The sequence below is a fragment of the Lonchura striata genome, chromosome 11 (genome assembly GCF_046129695.1).
Source record: "Lonchura striata isolate bLonStr1 chromosome 11, bLonStr1.mat, whole genome shotgun sequence".
Classification (NCBI taxonomy): Eukaryota; Metazoa; Chordata; class Aves; order Passeriformes; family Estrildidae; genus Lonchura; species Lonchura striata.
In genome coordinates this window covers 3,151,970-3,172,997 of record NC_134613.1, presented here as the reverse complement: position 1 = coordinate 3,172,997, position 21,028 = coordinate 3,151,970, and positions in this window count along the sequence as shown.

The window sequence follows — 21,028 nt, the reverse complement described above, 5'->3', positions numbered from 1 at the left end:
AGAGGGATCATGCATCAAGGTTGTCCGAGAAACACCCGGACGATAAATACACGATAAATATCCGAGACCGAGATAGTCAGAGCCATCAGGGAGGTACATCTCAAATCCGAATTCCGGGACTGCAAACACAGGTGTTCATCACTCTCCGGACACGTATTGTTCAACTTGCCACAGAGAAAAGAACTCCACATGAATACATGCACTTTGAAAAGGAAGAAAGGGGACTCTGGCTCAGGCAAGGAAAATCGTATAAAAATGGGTCAGACAGGACGGTCGGTGTGAAGCATAGAGGACCCTCTGCTGCAGCTGTCAAACCTGTGTCTCACCCGGTGGCAATCCCGGGCTCCACATTGACTTTTTTTTATAGTGGCTTTTTTTCATTTTTCTCAAAGTTTATATTTGGTACACTTAATAACTTTTATTAAATTAAAAATTAATAACTTGGAGCCTAGCATTTCTAACATGTTCATCACATTCGGTTTCTCATGATAAGCCTATCTACTTCTGCTAATTCTGAGATGGGGAAAATGAACTGTCATGATTCCCGCTTGCACTAGAGGATTGTGACACGGGCTGACTTTGTGATGCCAGAGTCTTCTGTGCCATCACAGCGCAACTGTATGACATCCCAGAGTGATAGAGCAGCACTGGCTCTGTGACATCACAAGGGGGATTTGTGAGATCTCAGGGTGGGCTGTGACATCCCAGGAGGCAGTGTGACATCTCAGGGGCTCTGTGACCTTACTGGGGAGGTCACTTCAAGCCAGCTCCCACTCACAGTTCCTCCCAGAGAAGTCCAAAGCTGCTCGTGCCCGGTGGCATCCCGTGTCCCTCTGGGTCCGCCTGCCCCTGGCGCTGCAGCCTCCCGCTGAGGATGTTCGAGGAGATCAAGCCCAGAGCCTGACACGGGGACAGGGGCTCAGGGCCGTCACAGTTGGAACAGGGAGACAGGGACCCCCTAGCAGCATCCCTGTGCCCCCAGGGCCAGAGCTTGGCCAGGGCTCCTTCACCCTCTTATGAAGGAGGGCTTGAGAGCACTTTAAAAATCCCCAGCAGGGGAGTAGCATAAAACAACTTTAATATTAAGTGACAGCACCACAGAGTTCCTTGGCAAGAGTCACTCTGCTCCTGACTGGACACTTCAGGCACACCAAGGAAACAAAGCAACAACAAAACCAAACAAAATCCAGGCAATCAAACCGAAAAGGAGTCAAGAACTGTCCCGGTGTCTGTGTGTCTCTGTGTGTTTGTGTGTGTGTGTGTGTGTGGGTGTGTGTGTGTGTGTGTGTGTGTGTGTGTGACGAAAGGACAGTGAGGGCAAGGATAAAAGGAATACAGCCTAAAAGCTAAACAGAGCTGTGGAATAACACTTAACAATATTCAACTTTGCTTATAACTTCTATTAAGCTTCACAAATTAGCAAAAGAACAACTCTTAGCAGCATTTAACTTTGCTTACAGCTTGTGACTTTGTCGCTATAAGACACGTGAAAGCACGACGCGAGCTACCTGCTATTTTCAAGGTAAAGAGAAAAGTTTATTCTCTGACTCCAATTTTTATACTTTCCCAAAGGTGACATTGTATTGGAGAGTGAATGGACCACCTGTCCAAAGACATTGGACAAAGCACTAGTACATCAAGTTTGTCCAGCCCCATAAAAGATTGTAAACAATATGTTGTTGACAGAAATTGTGTGGGAAGGTTCTCCAACAGAATGGAAACTCAGAAGGCTTTAGAAAATCTTAAGAATCAGGGTGACATGACTTAACCTTACTTCCAGGCCTGACTGGCTCAGCTATCCAAGGCAATCAAAGCCCTCAGAGAGCAGCATTTCTGCCACATTTCCCTGAGCACAGGCACTCCTGTGTGCACACAGACACAAAGAGTCACTACAAGGCACCTGTGAGAAATTCCCCTGAGCAAAGGGAAATGTTCCCTGTGGAGGCTTTGGCATCTCCCCAGGGGATGAAGGGTTGAGCCTGGAGCAGACAGTGTCTGTGATGAGCTCCAGAGGAGCTGAGCCCAGGGGCTGCTGGCCAAGGCCCAGGCCCAGTGAGCATTTCTCAGCTGGCAGGGTGGCCTGAGAAGGGGAAAGGGGAATGCACCAGACCAGGAACCATGGAACCAAGGGACCATTGTTACACTGTGGGGCCATGTGAGAAGAAGTGACCATTGGGACACTGTGGGGCCTTGTGACACCAAGGGACCATTGGGACACTGTGGGACCATGTGAGATCAAGAGACCATTGGGATACTGTGAGTCCTCATGGATTCATGGACACCACTGTGACATTGCTGGGCCTCATGGAAGCAAGGGGACCCTAGTGACGCCGTGTGCCTCAGTGGAATGTAGGCATCATTGTGACACTGTGAGGCCCCATCCAGCCAAGGCTCCATTGGGACACTGCGAGACCCCACGGAAACAAAGCTCCAGGGTGACACAGAGAGGCTGCCTGTAATCCGTGCTCCATTGTGACCCTGTGGAGCCAAAGGAGAGCGTTGTGACCCTGCAAAGCCCCATGGTCCATTGGTCCAAAGGTCCATTGTGACATTGCAGGACTCATGGAACAGAGGAGTCACATGACACTGTGGGGCCTGTGGAACCATGGAGAACATTGTGACACTGCAAGGCCTCAAGGAATCATTAGGACTGTTATATGTCTATAGGATAATTCGTGCAAATAAAATTGTCGTCTCTTTTATAGTTATGTGCTGTTAAATTATACTCTTATAGGAAGTTTTTAAATCGCACAAGCCAGCAACTGCGACTGCAACACCATGTCAAAGCCACCTGGACGAGAGAGGGAGGACTTTATTTACAAGCGAACGAAAGTGGCCAGCCCAGAGAGGGATCATGCATCAAGGTTGTCCGAGAAACACCCGGACGATAAATACACGATAAATATCCGAGACCGAGATAGTCAGAGCCATCAGGGAGGTACATCTCAAATCCGAATTCCGGGACTGCAAACACAGGTGTTCATCACTCTCCGGACACGTATTGTTCAACTTGCCACAGAGAAAAGAACTCCACATGAATACATGCACTTTGAAAAGGAAGAAAGGGGACTCTGGCTCAGGCAAGGAAAATCGTATAAAAATGGGTCAGACAGGACGGTCGGTGTGAAGCATAGAGGACCCTCTGCTGCAGCTGTCAAACCTGTGTCTCACCCGGTGGCAATCCCGGGCTCCACATTGACTTTTTTTTATAGTGGCTTTTTTTCATTTTTCTCAAAGTTTATATTTGGTACACTTAATAACTTTTATTAAATTAAAAATTAATAACTTGGAGCCTTGCATTTCTAACATGTTCATCACATTCAGTTTCTCATGATAAGCCTATCTACTTCTGCTAATTCTGAGATGGGGAAAATGAACTGTCATGATTCCCGCTTGCACTAGAGGATTGTGACACGGGCTGACTTTGTGATGCCAGAGTCTTCTGTGCCATCACAGCGCAACTGTATGACATCCCAGAGTGATAGAGCAGCACTGGCTCTGTGACATCACAAGGGGGATTTGTGAGATCTCAGGGTGGGCTGTGACATCCCAGGAGGCAGTGTGACATCTCAGGGGTTCTGTGACCTTACTGGGGAGGTCTCTTCAAGCCAGCTCCCACTCACAGTTCCTCCCAGAGAAGTCCAAAGCTGCTCGTGCCCGGTGGCATCCCGTGTCCCTCTGGGTCCCCCTGCCCCTGGCGCTGCAGCCTCCCGCTGAGGATGTTCGAGGAGATCAAGCCCAGAGCCTGACACGGGGACAGGGGCTCAGGGCCGTCACAGTTGGAACAGGGAGACAGGGAACCCCTAGCAGCATCCCTGTGCCCCCAGGGCCAGAGCTTGGCCAGGGCTCCTTCACCCTCTTATGAAGGAGGGCTTGAGAGCACTTTAAAAATCCCCAGCAGGGGAGTAGCATAAAACAACTTTAATATTAAGTGACAGCACCACAGAGTTCCTTGGCAAGAGTCACTCTGCTCCTGACTGGACACTTCAGGCACACCAAGGAAACAAAGCAACAACAAAACCAAACAAAATCCAGGCAATCAAACCGAAAAGGAGTCAAGAACTGTCCCGGTGTCTGTGTGTCTCTGTGTGTTTGTGTGTGTGTGTGTGTGTGGGTGTGTGTGTGTGTGTGTGTGTGTGTGACGAAAGGACAGTGAGGGCAAGGATAAAAGGAATACAGCCTAAAAGCTAAACAGAGCTGTGGAATAACACTTAACAATATTCAACTTTGCTTATAACTTCTATTAAGCTTCACAAATTAGCAAAAGAACAACTCTTAGCAGCATTTAACTTTGCTTACAGCTTGTGACTTTGTCGCTATAAGACACGTGAAAGCACGACGCGAGCTACCTGCTATTTTCAAGGTAAAGAGAAAAGTTTATTCTCTGACTCCAACTTTTATACTTTCCCAAAGGTGACATTGGATTGGAGAGTGAATGGACCACCTGTCCAAAGACATTGGACAAAGCACTAGTACATCAAGTTTGTCCAGCCCCATAAAAGATTGTAAACAATATGTTGTTGACAGAAATTGTGTGGGAAGGTTCTCCAACAGAATGGAAACTCAGAAGGCTTTAGAAAATCTTAAGAATCAGGGTGACATGACTTAACCTTACTTCCAGGCCTGACTGGCTCAGCTATCCAAGGCAATCAAAGCCCTCAGAGAGCAGCATTTCTGCCACATTTCCCTGAGCACAGGCACTCCTGTGTGCACACAGACACAAAGAGTCACTACAAGGCACCTGTGAGAAATTCCCCTGAGCAAAGGGAAATGTTCCCTGTGGAGGCTTTGGCATCTCCCCAGGGGATGAAGGGTTGAGCCTGGAGCAGACAGTGTCTGTGATGAGCTCCAGAGGAGCTGAGCCCAGGGGCTGCTGGCCAAGGCCCTGGCCCAGTGAGCATTTCTCAGCTGGCAGGGTGGCCTGAGAAGGGGAGAGGGGAATGCACCAGACCAGGAACCATGGAACCAAGGGACCATTGTTACACTGTGGGGCCATGTGAGAAGAAGTGACCATTGGGACACTGTGGGGCCTTGTGACACCAAGGGACCATTGGGACACTGTGGGACCATGTGAGATCAAGAGACCATTGGGATACTGTGAGTCCTCATGGATTCATGGACACCACTGTGACATTGCTGGGCCTCATGGAAGCAAGGGGACCCTAGTGACGCCGTGTGCCTCAGTGGAATGTAGGCATCATTGTGACACTGTGAGGCCCCATCCAGCCAAGGCTCCATTGGGACACTGCGAGACCCCACGGAAACAAAGCTCCAGGGTAACACAGAGAGGCTGCCTGTAATCAGTGCTCCATTGTGACCCTGTGGAGCCAAAGGAGAGCGTTGTGACACTGCAAAGCCCCATGGTCCATTGGTCCAAAGGTCCATTGTGACATTGCAGGACTCATGGAACAGAGGAGTCACATGACACTGTGGGGCCTGTGGAACCATGGAGAACATTGTGACACTGCAAGGCCTCAAGGAATCATTAGGACTGTTATATGTCTATAGGATAATTCGTGCAAATAAAATTGTCGTCTCTTTTATAGTTATGTGCTGTTAAATTATACTCTTATAGGAAGTTTTTAAATCGCACAAGCCAGCAACTGCGACTGCAACACCATGTCAAAGCCACCTGGACGAGAGAGGGAGGACTTTATTTACAAGCGAACGAAAGTGGCCAGCCCAGAGAGGGATCATGCATCAAGGTTGTCCGAGAAACACCCGGACGATAAATACACGATAAATATCCGAGACCGAGATAGTCAGAGCCATCAGGGAGGTACATCTCAAATCCGAATTCCGGGACTGCAAACACAGGTGTTCATCACTCTCCGGACACGTATTGTTCAACTTGCCACAGAGAAAAGAACTCCACATGAATACATGCACTTTGAAAAGGAAGAAAGGGGACTCTGGCTCAGGCAAGGAAAATCGTATAAAAATGGGTCAGACAGGACGGTCGGTGTGAAGCATAGAGGACCCTCTGCTGCAGCTGTCAAACCTGTGTCTCACCCGGTGGCAATCCCGGGCTCCACATTGACTTTTTTTTATAGTGGCTTTTTTTCATTTTTCTCAAAGTTTATATTTGGTACACTTAATAACTTTTATTAAATTAAAAATTAATAACTTGGAGCCTAGCATTTCTAACATGTTCATCACATTCGGTTTCTCATGATAAGCCTATCTACTTCTGCTAATTCTGAGATGGGGAAAATGAACTGTCATGATTCCCGCTTGCACTAGAGGATTGTGACACGGGCTGACTTTGTGATGCCAGAGTCTTCTGTGCCATCACAGCGCAACTGTATGACATCCCAGAGTGATAGAGCAGCACTGGCTCTGTGACATCACAAGGGGGATTTGTGAGATCTCAGGGTGGGCTGTGACATCCCAGGAGGCAGTGTGACATCTCAGGGGCTCTGTGACCTTACTGGGGAGGTCACTTCAAGCCAGCTCCCACTCACAGTTCCTCCCAGAGAAGTCCAAAGCTGCTCGTGCCCGGTGGCATCCCGTGTCCCTCTGGGTCCCCCTGCCCCTGGCGCTGCAGCCTCCCCCTGAGGATGTTCGAGGAGATCAAGCCCAGAGCCTGACACGGGGACAGGGGCTCAGGGCCGTCACAGTTGGAACAGGGAGACAGGGACCCCCTAGCAGCATCCCTGTGCCCCCAGGGCCAGAGCTTGGCCAGGGCTCCTTCACCCTCTTATGAAGGAGGGCTTGAGAGCACTTTAAAAATCCCCAGCAGGGGAGTAGCATAAAACAACTTTAATATTAAGTGACAGCACCACAGAGTTCCTTGGCAAGAGTCACTCTGCTCCTGACTGGACACTTCAGGCACACCAAGGAAACAAAGCAACAACAAAACCAAACAAAATCCAGGCAATCAAACCGAAAAGGAGTCAAGAACTGTCCCGGTGTCTGTGTGTCTCTGTGTGTTTGTGTGTGTGTGTGTGTGTGGGTGTGTGTGTGTGTGTGTGTGTGTGTGTGTGACGAAAGGACAGTGAGGGCAAGGATAAAAGGAATACAGCCTAAAAGCTAAACAGAGCTGTGGAATAACACTTAACAATATTCAACTTCGCTTATAACTTCTATTAAGCTTCACAAATTAGCAAAAGAACAACTCTTAGCAGCATTTAACTTTGCTTACAGCTTGTGACTTTGTCGCTATAAGACACGTGAAAGCACGACGCGAGCTACCTGCTATTTTCAAGGTAAAGAGAAAAGTTTATTCTCTGACTCCAATTTTTATACTTTCCCAAAGGTGACATTGTATTGGAGAGTGAATGGACCACCTGTCCAAAGACATTGGACAAAGCACTAGTACATCAAGTTTGTCCAGCCCCATAAAAGATTGTAAACAATATGTTGTTGACAGAAATTGTGTGGGAAGGTTCTCCAACAGAATGGAAACTCAGAAGGCTTTAGAAAATCTTAAGAATCAGGGTGACATGACTTAACCTTACTTCCAGGCCTGACTGGCTCAGCTATCCAAGGCAATCAAAGCCCTCAGAGAGCAGCATTTCTGCCACATTTCCCTGAGCACAGGCACTCCTGTGTGCACACAGACACAAAGAGTCACTACAAGGCACCTGTGAGAAATTCCCCTGAGCAAAGGGAAATGTTCCCTGTGGAGGCTTTGGCATCTCCCCAGGGGATGAAGGGTTGAGCCTGGAGCAGACAGTGTCTGTGATGAGCTCCAGAGGAGCTGAGCCCAGGGGCTGCTGGCCAAGGCCCTGGCCCAGTGAGCATTTCTCAGCTGGCAGGGTGGCCTGAGAAGGGGAAAGGGGAATGCACCAGACCAGGAACCATGGAACCAAGGGACCATTGTTACACTGTGGGGCCATGTGAGAAGAAGTGACCATTGGGACACTGTGGGGCCTTGTGACACCAAGGGACCATTGGGACACTGTGGGACCATGTGAGATCAAGAGACCATTGGGATACTGTGAGTCCTCATGGATTCATGGACACCACTGTGACATTGCTGGGCCTCATGGAAGCAAGGGGACCCTAGTGACGCCGTGTGCCTCAGTGGAATGTAGGCATCATTGTGACACTGTGAGGCCCCATCCAGCCAAGGCTCCATTGGGACACTGCGAGACCCCACGGAAACAAAGCTCCAGGGTAACACAGAGAGGCTGCCTGTAATCAGTGCTCCATTGTGACCCTGTGGAGCCAAAGGAGAGCGTTGTGACACTGCAAAGCCCCATGGTCCATTGGTCCAAAGGTCCATTGTGACATTGCAGGACTCATGGAACAGAGGAGTCACATGACACTGTGGGGCCTGTGGAACCATGGAGAACATTGTGACACTGCAAGGCCTCAAGGAATCATTAGGACTGTTATATGTCTATAGGATAATTCGTGCAAATAAAATTGTCGTCTCTTTTATAGTTATGTGCTGTTAAATTATACTCTTATAGGAAGTTTTTAAATCGCACAAGCCAGCAACTGCGACTGCAACACCATGTCAAAGCCACCTGGACGAGAGAGGGAGGACTTTATTTACAAGCGAACGAAAGTGGCCAGCCCAGAGAGGGATCATGCATCAAGGTTGTCCGAGAAACACCCGGACGATAAATACACGATAAATATCCGAGACCGAGATAGTCAGAGCCATCAGGGAGGTACATCTCAAATCCGAATTCCGGGACTGCAAACACAGGTGTTCATCACTCTCCGGACACGTATTGTTCAACTTGCCACAGAGAAAAGAACTCCACATGAATACATGCACTTTGAAAAGGAAGAAAGGGGACTCTGGCTCAGGCAAGGAAAATCGTATAAAAATGGGTCAGACAGGACGGTCGGTGTGAAGCATAGAGGACCCTCTGCTGCAGCTGTCAAACCTGTGTCTCACCCGGTGGCAATCCCGGGCTCCACATTGACTTTTTTTTATAGTGGCTTTTTTTCATTTTTCTCAAAGTTTATATTTGGTACACTTAATAACTTTTATTAAATTAAAAATTAATAACTTGGAGCCTAGCATTTCTAACATGTTCATCACATTCGGTTTCTCATGATAAGCCTATCTACTTCTGCTAATTCTGAGATGGGGAAAATGAACTGTCATGATTCCCGCTTGCACTAGAGGATTGTGACACGGGCTGACTTTGTGATGCCAGAGTCTTCTGTGCCATCACAGCGCAACTGTATGACATCCCAGAGTGATAGAGCAGCACTGGCTCTGTGACATCACAAGGGGGATTTGTGAGATCTCAGGGTGGGCTGTGACATCCCAGGAGGCAGTGTGACATCTCAGGGGTTCTGTGACCTTACTGGGGAGGTCTCTTCAAGCCAGCTCCCACTCACAGTTCCTCCCAGAGAAGTCCAAAGCTGCTCGTGCCCGGTGGCATCCCGTGTCCCTCTGGGTCCCCCTGCCCCTGGCGCTGCAGCCTCCCGCTGAGGATGTTCGAGGAGATCAAGCCCAGAGCCTGACACGGGGACAGGGGCTCAGGGCCGTCACAGTTGGAACAGGGAGACAGGGAACCCCTAGCAGCATCCCTGTGCCCCCAGGGCCAGAGCTTGGCCAGGGCTCCTTCACCCTCTTATGAAGGAGGGCTTGAGAGCACTTTAAAAATCCCCAGCAGGGGAGTAGCATAAAACAACTTTAATATTAAGTGACAGCACCACAGAGTTCCTTGGCAAGAGTCACTCTGCTCCTGACTGGACACTTCAGGCACACCAAGGAAACAAAGCAACAACAAAACCAAACAAAATCCAGGCAATCAAACCGAAAAGGAGTCAAGAACTGTCCCGGTGTCTGTGTGTCTCTGTGTGTTTGTGTGTGTGTGTGTGTGTGGGTGTGTGTGTGTGTGTGTGTGTGTGTGTGTGACGAAAGGACAGTGAGGGCAAGGATAAAAGGAATACAGCCTAAAAGCTAAACAGAGCTGTGGAATAACACTTAACAATATTCAACTTTGCTTATAACTTCTATTAAGCTTCACAAATTAGCAAAAGAACAACTCTTAGCAGCATTTAACTTTGCTTACAGCTTGTGACTTTGTTGCTATAAGACACGTGAAAGCACGACGCGAGCTACCTGCTATTTTCAAGGTAAAGAGAAAAGTTTATTCTCTGACTCCAACTTTTATACTTTCCCAAAGGTGACATTGGATTGGAGAGTGAATGGACCACCTGTCCAAAGACATTGGACAAAGCACTAGTACATCAAGTTTGTCCAGCCCCATAAAAGATTGTAAACAATATGTTGTTGACAGAAATTGTGTGGGAAGGTTCTCCAACAGAATGGAAACTCAGAAGGCTTTAGAAAATCTTAAGAATCAGGGTGACATGACTTAACCTTACTTCCAGGCCTGACTGGCTCAGCTATCCAAGGCAATCAAAGCCCTCAGAGAGCAGCATTTCTGCCACATTTCCCTGAGCACAGGCACTCCTGTGTGCACACAGACACAAAGAGTCACTACAAGGCACCTGTGAGAAATTCCCCTGAGCAAAGGGAAATGTTCCCTGTGGAGGCTTTGGCATCTCCCCAGGGGATGAAGGGTTGAGCCTGGAGCAGACAGTGTCTGTGATGAGCTCCAGAGGAGCTGAGCCCAGGGGCTGCTGGCCAAGGCCCTGGCCCAGTGAGCATTTCTCAGCTGGCAGGGTGGCCTGAGAAGGGGAGAGGGGAATGCACCAGACCAGGAACCATGGAACCAAGGGACCATTGTTACACTGTGGGGCCATGTGAGAAGAAGTGACCATTGGGACACTGTGGGGCCTTGTGACACCAAGGGACCATTGGGACACTGTGGGACCATGTGAGATCAAGAGACCATTGGGATACTGTGAGTCCTCATGGATTCATGGACACCACTGTGACATTGCTGGGCCTCATGGAAGCAAGGGGACCCTAGTGACGCCGTGTGCCTCAGTGGAATGTAGGCATCATTGTGACACTGTGAGGCCCCATCCAGCCAAGGCTCCATTGGGACACTGCGAGACCCCACGGAAACAAAGCTCCAGGGTAACACAGAGAGGCTGCCTGTAATCAGTGCTCCATTGTGACCCTGTGGAGCCAAAGGAGAGCGTTGTGACACTGCAAAGCCCCATGGTCCATTGGTCCAAAGGTCCATTGTGACATTGCAGGACTCATGGAACAGAGGAGTCACATGACACTGTGGGGCCTGTGGAACCATGGAGAACATTGTGACACTGCAAGGCCTCAAGGAATCATTAGGACTGTTATATGTCTATAGGATAATTCGTGCAAATAAAATTGTCGTCTCTTTTATAGTTATGTGCTGTTAAATTATACTCTTATAGGAAGTTTTTAAATCGCACAAGCCAGCAACTGCGACTGCAACACCATGTCAAAGCCACCTGGACGAGAGAGGGAGGACTTTATTTACAAGCGAACGAAAGTGGCCAGCCCAGAGAGGGATCATGCATCAAGGTTGTCCGAGAAACACCCGGACGATAAATACACGATAAATATCCGAGACCGAGATAGTCAGAGCCATCAGGGAGGTACATCTCAAATCCGAATTCCGGGACTGCAAACACAGGTGTTCATCACTCTCCGGACACGTATTGTTCAACTTGCCACAGAGAAAAGAACTCCACATGAATACATGCACTTTGAAAAGGAAGAAAGGGGACTCTGGCTCAGGCAAGGAAAATCGTATAAAAATGGGTCAGACAGGACGGTCGGTGTGAAGCATAGAGGACCCTCTGCTGCAGCTGTCAAACCTGTGTCTCACCCGGTGGCAATCCCGGGCTCCACATTGACTTTTTTTTATAGTGGCTTTTTTTCATTTTTCTCAAAGTTTATATTTGGTACACTTAATAACTTTTATTAAATTAAAAATTAATAACTTGGAGCCTTGCATTTCTAACATGTTCATCACATTCAGTTTCTCATGATAAGCCTATCTACTTCTGCTAATTCTGAGATGGGGAAAATGAACTGTCATGATTCCCGCTTGCACTAGAGGATTGTGACACGGGCTGACTTTGTGATGCCAGAGTCTTCTGTGCCATCACAGCGCAACTGTATGACATCCCAGAGTGATAGAGCAGCACTGGCTCTGTGACATCACAAGGGGGATTTGTGAGATCTCAGGGTGGGCTGTGACATCCCAGGAGGCAGTGTGACATCTCAGGGGTTCTGTGACCTTACTGGGGAGGTCTCTTCAAGCCAGCTCCCACTCACAGTTCCTCCCAGAGAAGTCCAAAGCTGCTCGTGCCCGGTGGCATCCCGTGTCCCTCTGGGTCCCCCTGCCCCTGGCGCTGCAGCCTCCCGCTGAGGATGTTCGAGGAGATCAAGCCCAGAGCCTGACACGGGGACAGGGGCTCAGGGCCGTCACAGTTGGAACAGGGAGACAGGGAACCCCTAGCAGCATCCCTGTGCCCCCAGGGCCAGAGCTTGGCCAGGGCTCCTTCACCCTCTTATGAAGGAGGGCTTGAGAGCACTTTAAAAATCCCCAGCAGGGGAGTAGCATAAAACAACTTTAATATTAAGTGACAGCACCACAGAGTTCCTTGGCAAGAGTCACTCTGCTCCTGACTGGACACTTCAGGCACACCAAGGAAACAAAGCAACAACAAAACCAAACAAAATCCAGGCAATCAAACCGAAAAGGAGTCAAGAACTGTCCCGGTGTCTGTGTGTCTCTGTGTGTTTGTGTGTGTGTGTGTGTGTGGGTGTGTGTGTGTGTGTGTGTGTGTGTGACGAAAGGACAGTGAGGGCAAGGATAAAAGGAATACAGCCTAAAAGCTAAACAGAGCTGTGGAATAACACTTAACAATATTCAACTTTGCTTATAACTTCTATTAAGCTTCACAAATTAGCAAAAGAACAACTCTTAGCAGCATTTAACTTTGCTTACAGCTTGTGACTTTGTCGCTATAAGACACGTGAAAGCACGACGCGAGCTACCTGCTATTTTCAAGGTAAAGAGAAAAGTTTATTCTCTGACTCCAACTTTTATACTTTCCCAAAGGTGACATTGGATTGGAGAGTGAATGGACCACCTGTCCAAAGACATTGGACAAAGCACTAGTACATCAAGTTTGTCCAGCCCCATAAAAGATTGTAAACAATATGTTGTTGACAGAAATTGTGTGGGAAGGTTCTCCAACAGAATGGAAACTCAGAAGGCTTTAGAAAATCTTAAGAATCAGGGTGACATGACTTAACCTTACTTCCAGGCCTGACTGGCTCAGCTATCCAAGGCAATCAAAGCCCTCAGAGAGCAGCATTTCTGCCACATTTCCCTGAGCACAGGCACTCCTGTGTGCACACAGACACAAAGAGTCACTACAAGGCACCTGTGAGAAATTCCCCTGAGCAAAGGGAAATGTTCCCTGTGGAGGCTTTGGCATCTCCCCAGGGGATGAAGGGTTGAGCCTGGAGCAGACAGTGTCTGTGATGAGCTCCAGAGGAGCTGAGCCCAGGGGCTGCTGGCCAAGGCCCTGGCCCAGTGAGCATTTCTCAGCTGGCAGGGTGGCCTGAGAAGGGGAGAGGGGAATGCACCAGACCAGGAACCATGGAACCAAGGGACCATTGTTACACTGTGGGGCCATGTGAGAAGAAGTGACCATTGGGACACTGTGGGGCCTTGTGACACCAAGGGACCATTGGGACACTGTGGGACCATGTGAGATCAAGAGACCATTGGGATACTGTGAGTCCTCATGGATTCATGGACACCACTGTGACATTGCTGGGCCTCATGGAAGCAAGGGGACCCTAGTGACGCCGTGTGCCTCAGTGGAATGTAGGCATCATTGTGACACTGTGAGGCCCCATCCAGCCAAGGCTCCATTGGGACACTGCGAGACCCCACGGAAACAAAGCTCCAGGGTAACACAGAGAGGCTGCCTGTAATCAGTGCTCCATTGTGACCCTGTGGAGCCAAAGGAGAGCGTTGTGACACTGCAAAGCCCCATGGTCCATTGGTCCAAAGGTCCATTGTGACATTGCAGGACTCATGGAACAGAGGAGTCACATGACACTGTGGGGCCTGTGGAACCATGGAGAACATTGTGACACTGCAAGGCCTCAAGGAATCATTAGGACTGTTATATGTCTATAGGATAATTCGTGCAAATAAAATTGTCGTCTCTTTTATAGTTATGTGCTGTTAAATTATACTCTTATAGGAAGTTTTTAAATCGCACAAGCCAGCAACTGCGACTGCAACACCATGTCAAAGCCACCTGGACGAGAGAGGGAGGACTTTATTTACAAGCGAACGAAAGTGGCCAGCCCAGAGAGGGATCATGCATCAAGGTTGTCCGAGAAACACCCGGACGATAAATACACGATAAATATCCGAGACCGAGATAGTCAGAGCCATCAGGGAGGTACATCTCAAATCCGAATTCCGGGACTGCAAACACAGGTGTTCATCACTCTCCGGACACGTATTGTTCAACTTGCCACAGAGAAAAGAACTCCACATGAATACATGCACTTTGAAAAGGAAGAAAGGGGACTCTGGCTCAGGCAAGGAAAATCGTATAAAAATGGGTCAGACAGGACGGTCGGTGTGAAGCATAGAGGACCCTCTGCTGCAGCTGTCAAACCTGTGTCTCACCCGGTGGCAATCCCGGGCTCCACATTGACTTTTTTTTATAGTGGCTTTTTTTCATTTTTCTCAAAGTTTATATTTGGTACACTTAATAACTTTTATTAAATTAAAAATTAATAACTTGGAGCCTAGCATTTCTAACATGTTCATCACATTCGGTTTCTCATGATAAGCCTATCTACTTCTGCTAATTCTGAGATGGGGAAAATGAACTGTCATGATTCCCGCTTGCACTAGAGGATTGTGACACGGGCTGACTTTGTGATGCCAGAGTCTTCTGTGCCATCACAGCGCAACTGTATGACATCCCAGAGTGATAGAGCAGCACTGGCTCTGTGACATCACAAGGGGGATTTGTGAGATCTCAGGGTGGGCTGTGACATCCCAGGAGGCAGTGTGACATCTCAGGGGCTCTGTGACCTTACTGGGGAGGTCACTTCAAGCCAGCTCCCACTCACAGTTCCTCCCAGAGAAGTCCAAAGCTGCTCGTGCCCGGTGGCATCCCGTGTCCCTCTGGGTCCCCCTGCCCCTGGCGCTGCAGCCTCCCCCTGAGGATGTTCGAGGAGATCAAGCCCAGAGCCTGACACGGGGACAGGGGCTCAGGGCCGTCACAGTTGGAACAGGGAGACAGGGACCCCCTAGCAGCATCCCTGTGCCCCCAGGGCCAGAGCTTGGCCAGGGCTCCTTCACCCTCTTATGAAGGAGGGCTTGAGAGCACTTTAAAAATCCCCAGCAGGGGAGTAGCATAAAACAACTTTAATATTAAGTGACAGCACCACAGAGTTCCTTGGCAAGAGTCACTCTGCTCCTGACTGGACACTTCAGGCACACCAAGGAAACAAAGCAACAACAAAACCAAACAAAATCCAGGCAATCAAACCGAAAAGGAGTCAAGAACTGTCCCGGTGTCTGTGTGTCTCTGTGTGTTTGTGTGTGTGTGTGTGTGTGGGTGTGTGTGTGTGTGTGTGTGTGTGTGTGTGACGAAAGGACAGTGAGGGCAAGGATAAAAGGAATACAGCCTAAAAGCTAAACAGAGCTGTGGAATAACACTTAACAATATTCAACTTCGCTTATAACTTCTATTAAGCTTCACAAATTAGCAAAAGAACAACTCTTAGCAGCATTTAACTTTGCTTACAGCTTGTGACTTTGTCGCTATAAGACACGTGAAAGCACGACGCGAGCTACCTGCTATTTTCAAGGTAAAGAGAAAAGTTTATTCTCTGACTCCAATTTTTATACTTTCCCAAAGGTGACATTGTATTGGAGAGTGAATGGACCACCTGTCCAAAGACATTGGACAAAGCACTAGTACATCAAGTTTGTCCAGCCCCATAAAAGATTGTAAACAATATGTTGTTGACAGAAATTGTGTGGGAAGGTTCTCCAACAGAATGGAAACTCAGAAGGCTTTAGAAAATCTTAAGAATCAGGGTGACATGACTTAACCTTACTTCCAGGCCTGACTGGCTCAGCTATCCAAGGCAATCAAAGCCCTCAGAGAGCAGCATTTCTGCCACATTTCCCTGAGCACAGGCACTCCTGTGTGCACACAGACACAAAGAGTCACTACAAGGCACCTGTGAGAAATTCCCCTGAGCAAAGGGAAATGTTCCCTGTGGAGGCTTTGGCATCTCCCCAGGGGATGAAGGGTTGAGCCTGGAGCAGACAGTGTCTGTGATGAGCTCCAGAGGAGCTGAGCCCAGGGGCTGCTGGCCAAGGCCCTGGCCCAGTGAGCATTTCTCAGCTGGCAGGGTGGCCTGAGAAGGGGAAAGGGGAATGCACCAGACCAGGAACCATGGAACCAAGGGACCATTGTTACACTGTGGGGCCATGTGAGAAGAAGTGACCATTGGGACACTGTGGGGCCTTGTGACACCAAGGGACCATTGGGACACTGTGGGACCATGTGAGATCAAGAGACCATTGGGATACTGTGAGTCCTCATGGATTCATGGACACCACTGTGACATTGCTGGGCCTCATGGAAGCAAGGGGACCCTAGTGACGCCGTGTGCCTCAGTGGAATGTAGGCATCATTGTGACACTGTGAGGCCCCATCCAGCCAAGGCTCCATTGGGACACTGCGAGACCCCACGGAAACAAAGCTCCAGGGTAACACAGAGAGGCTGCCTGTAATCAGTGCTCCATTGTGACCCTGTGGAGCCAAAGGAGAGCGTTGTGACACTGCAAAGCCCCATGGTCCATTGGTCCAAAGGTCCATTGTGACATTGCAGGACTCATGGAACAGAGGAGTCACATGACACTGTGGGGCCTGTGGAACCATGGAGAACATTGTGACACTGCAAGGCCTCAAGGAATCATTAGGACTGTTATATGTCTATAGGATAATTCGTGCAAATAAAATTGTCGTCTCTTTTATAGTTATGTGCTGTTAAATTATACTCTTATAGGAAGTTTTTAAATCGCACAAGCCAGCAACTGCGACTGCAACACCATGTCAAAGCCACCTGGACGAGAGAGGGAGGACTTTATTTACAAGCGAACGAAAGTGGCCAGCCCAGAGAGGGATCATGCATCAAGGTTGTCCGAGAAACACCCGGACGATAAATACACGATAAATATCCGAGACCGAGATAGTCAGAGCCATCAGGGAGGTACATCTCAAATCCGAATTCCGGGACTGCAAACACAGGTGTTCATCACTCTCCGGACACGTATTGTTCAACTTGCCACAGAGAAAAGAACTCCACATGAATACATGCACTTTGAAAAGGAAGAAAGGGGACTCTGGCTCAGGCAAGGAAAATCGTATAAAAATGGGTCAGACAGGACGGTCGGTGTGAAGCATAGAGGACCCTCTGCTGCAGCTGTCAAACCTGTGTCTCACCCGGTGGCAATCCCGGGCTCCACATTGACTTTTTTTTATAGTGGCTTTTTTTCATTTTTCTCAAAGTTTATATTTGGTACACTTAATAACTTTTATTAAATTAAAAATTAATAACTTGGAGCCTAGCATTTCTAACATGTTCATCACATTCGGTTTCTCATGATAAGCCTATCTACTTCTGCTAATTCTGAGATGGGGAAAATGAACTGTCATGATTCCCGCTTGCACTAGAGGATTGTGACACGGGCTGACTTTGTGATGCCAGAGTCTTCTGTGCCATCACAGCGCAACTGTATGACATCCCAGAGTGATAGAGCAGCACTGGCTCTGTGACATCACAAGGGGGATTTGTGAGATCTCAGGGTGGGCTGTGACATCCCAGGAGGCAGTGTGACATCTCAGGGGTTCTGTGACCTTACTGGGGAGGTCTCTTCAAGCCAGCTCCCACTCACAGTTCCTCCCAGAGAAGTCCAAAGCTGCTCGTGCCCGGTGGCATCCCGTGTCCCTCTGGGTCCCCCTGCCCCTGGCGCTGCAGCCTCCCGCTGAGGATGTTCGAGGAGATCAAGCCCAGAGCCTGACACGGGGACAGGGGCTCAGGGCCGTCACAGTTGGAACAGGGAGACAGGGAACCCCTAGCAGCATCCCTGTGCCCCCAGGGCCAGAGCTTGGCCAGGGCTCCTTCACCCTCTTATGAAGGAGGGCTTGAGAGCACTTTAAAAATCCCCAGCAGGGGAGTAGCATAAAACAACTTTAATATTAAGTGACAGCACCACAGAGTTCCTTGGCAAGAGTCACTCTGCTCCTGACTGGACACTTCAGGCACACCAAGGAAACAAAGCAACAACAAAACCAAACAAAATCCAGGCAATCAAACCGAAAAGGAGTCAAGAACTGTCCCGGTGTCTGTGTGTCTCTGTGTGTTTGTGTGTGTGTGTGTGTGTGGGTGTGTGTGTGTGTGTGTGTGTGTGTGTGTGACGAAAGGACAGTGAGGGCAAGGATAAAAGGAATACAGCCTAAAAGCTAAACAGAGCTGTGGAATAACACTTAACAATATTCAACTTTGCTTATAACTTCTATTAAGCTTCACAAATTAGCAAAAGAACAACTCTTAGCAGCATTTAACTTTGCTTACAGCTTGTGACTTTGTTGCTATAAGACACGTGAAAGCACGACGCGAGCTACCTGCTATTTTCAAGGTAAAGAGAAAAGTTTATTCTCTGACTCCAACTTTTATACTTTCCCAAAGGTGACATTGGATTGGAGAGTGAATGGACCACCTGTCCAAAGACATTGGACAAAGCACTAGTACATCAAGTTTGTCCAGCCCCATAAAAGATTGTAAACAATATGTTGTTGACAGAAATTGTGTGGGAAGGTTCTCCAACAGAATGGAAACTCAGAAGGCTTTAGAAAATCTTAAGAATCAGGGTGACATGACTTAACCTTACTTCCAGGCCTGACTGGCTCAGCTATCCAAGGCAATCAAAGCCCTCAGAGAGCAGCATTTCTGCCACATTTCCCTGAGCACAGGCACTCCTGTGTGCACACAGACACAAAGAGTCACTACAAGGCACCTGTGAGAAATTCCCCTGAGCAAAGGGAAATGTTCCCTGTGGAGGCTTTGGCATCTCCCCAGGGGATGAAGGGTTGAGCCTGGAGCAGACAGTGTCTGTGATGAGCTCCAGAGGAGCTGAGCCCAGGGGCTGCTGGCCAAGGCCCTGGCCCAGTGAGCATTTCTCAGCTGGCAGGGTGGCCTGAGAAGGGGAGAGGGGAATGCACCAGACCAGGAACCATGGAACCAAGGGACCATTGTTACACTGTGGGGCCATGTGAGAAGAAGTGACCATTGGGACACTGTGGGGCCTTGTGACACCAAGGGACCATTGGGACACTGTGGGACCATGTGAGATCAAGAGACCATTGGGATACTGTGAGTCCTCATGGATTCATGGACACCACTGTGACATTGCTGGGCCTCATGGAAGCAAGGGGACCCTAGTGACGCCGTGTGCCTCAGTGGAATGTAGGCATCATTGTGACACTGTGAGGCCCCATCCAGCCAAGGCTCCATTGGGACACTGCGAGACCCCACGGAAACAAAGCTCCAGGGTAACACAGAGAGGCTGCCTGTAATCAGTGCTCCATTGTGACCCTGTGGAGCCAAAGGAGAGCGTTGTGACACTGCAAAGCCCCATGGTCCATTGGTCCAAAGGTCCATTGTGACATTGCAGGACTCATGGAACAGAGGAGTCACATGACACTGTGGGGCCTGTGGAACCATGGAGAACATTGTGACACTGCAAGGCCTCAAGGAATCATTAGGACTGTTATATGTCTATAGGATAATTCGTGCAAATAAAATTGTCGTCTCTTTTATAGTTATGTGCTGTTAAATTATACTCTTATAGGAAGTTTTTAAATCGCACAAGCCAGCAACTGCGACTGCAACACCATGTCAAAGCCACCTGGACGAGAGAGGGAGGACTTTATTTACAAGCGAACGAAAGTGGCCAGCCCAGAGAGGGATCATGCATCAAGGTTGTCCGAGAAACACCCGGACGATAAATACACGATAAATATCCGAGACCGAGATAGTCAGAGCCATCAGGGAGGTACATCTCAAATCCGAATTCCGGGACTGCAAACACAGGTGTTCATCACTCTCCGGACACGTATTGTTCAACTTGCCACAGAGAAAAGAACTCCACATGAATACATGCACTTTGAAAAGGAAGAAAGGGGACTCTGGCTCAGGCAAGGAAAATCGTATAAAAATGGGTCAGACAGGACGGTCGGTGTGAAGCATAGAGGACCCTCTGCTGCAGCTGTCAAACCTGTGTCTCACCCGGTGGCAATCCCGGGCTCCACATTGACTTTTTTTTATAGTGGCTTTTTTTCATTTTTCTCAAAGTTTATATTTGGTACACTTAATAACTTTTATTAAATTAAAAATTAATAACTTGGAGCCTAGCATTTCTAACATGTTCATCACATTCGGTTTCTCATGATAAGCCTATCTACTTCTGCTAATTCTGAGATGGGGAAAATGAACTGTCATGATTCCCGCTTGCACTAGAGGATTGTGACACGGGCTGACTTTGTGATGCCAGAGTCTTCTGTGCCATCACAGCGCAACTGTATGACATCCCAGAGTGATAGAGCAGCACTGGCTCTGTGACATCACAAGGGGGATTTGTGAGATCTCAGGGTGGGCTGTGACATCCCAGGAGGCAGTGTGACATCTCAGGGGCTCTGTGACCTTACTGGGGAGGTCACTTCAAGCCAGCTCCCACTCACAGTTCCTCCCAGAGAAGTCCAAAGCTGCTCGTGCCCGGTGGCATCCCGTGTCCCTCTGGGTCCCCCTGCCCCTGGCGCTGCAGCCTCCCCCTGAGGATGTTCGAGGAGATCAAGCCCAGAGCCTGACACGGGGACAGGGGCTCAGGGCCGTCACAGTTGGAACAGGGAGACAGGGACCCCCTAGCAGCATCCCTGTGCCCCCAGGGCCAGAGCTTGGCCAGGGCTCCTTCACCCTCTTATGAAGGAGGGCTTGAGAGCACTTTAAAAATCCCCAGCAGGGGAGTAGCATAAAACAACTTTAATATTAAGTGACAGCACCACAGAGTTCCTTGGCAAGAGTCAC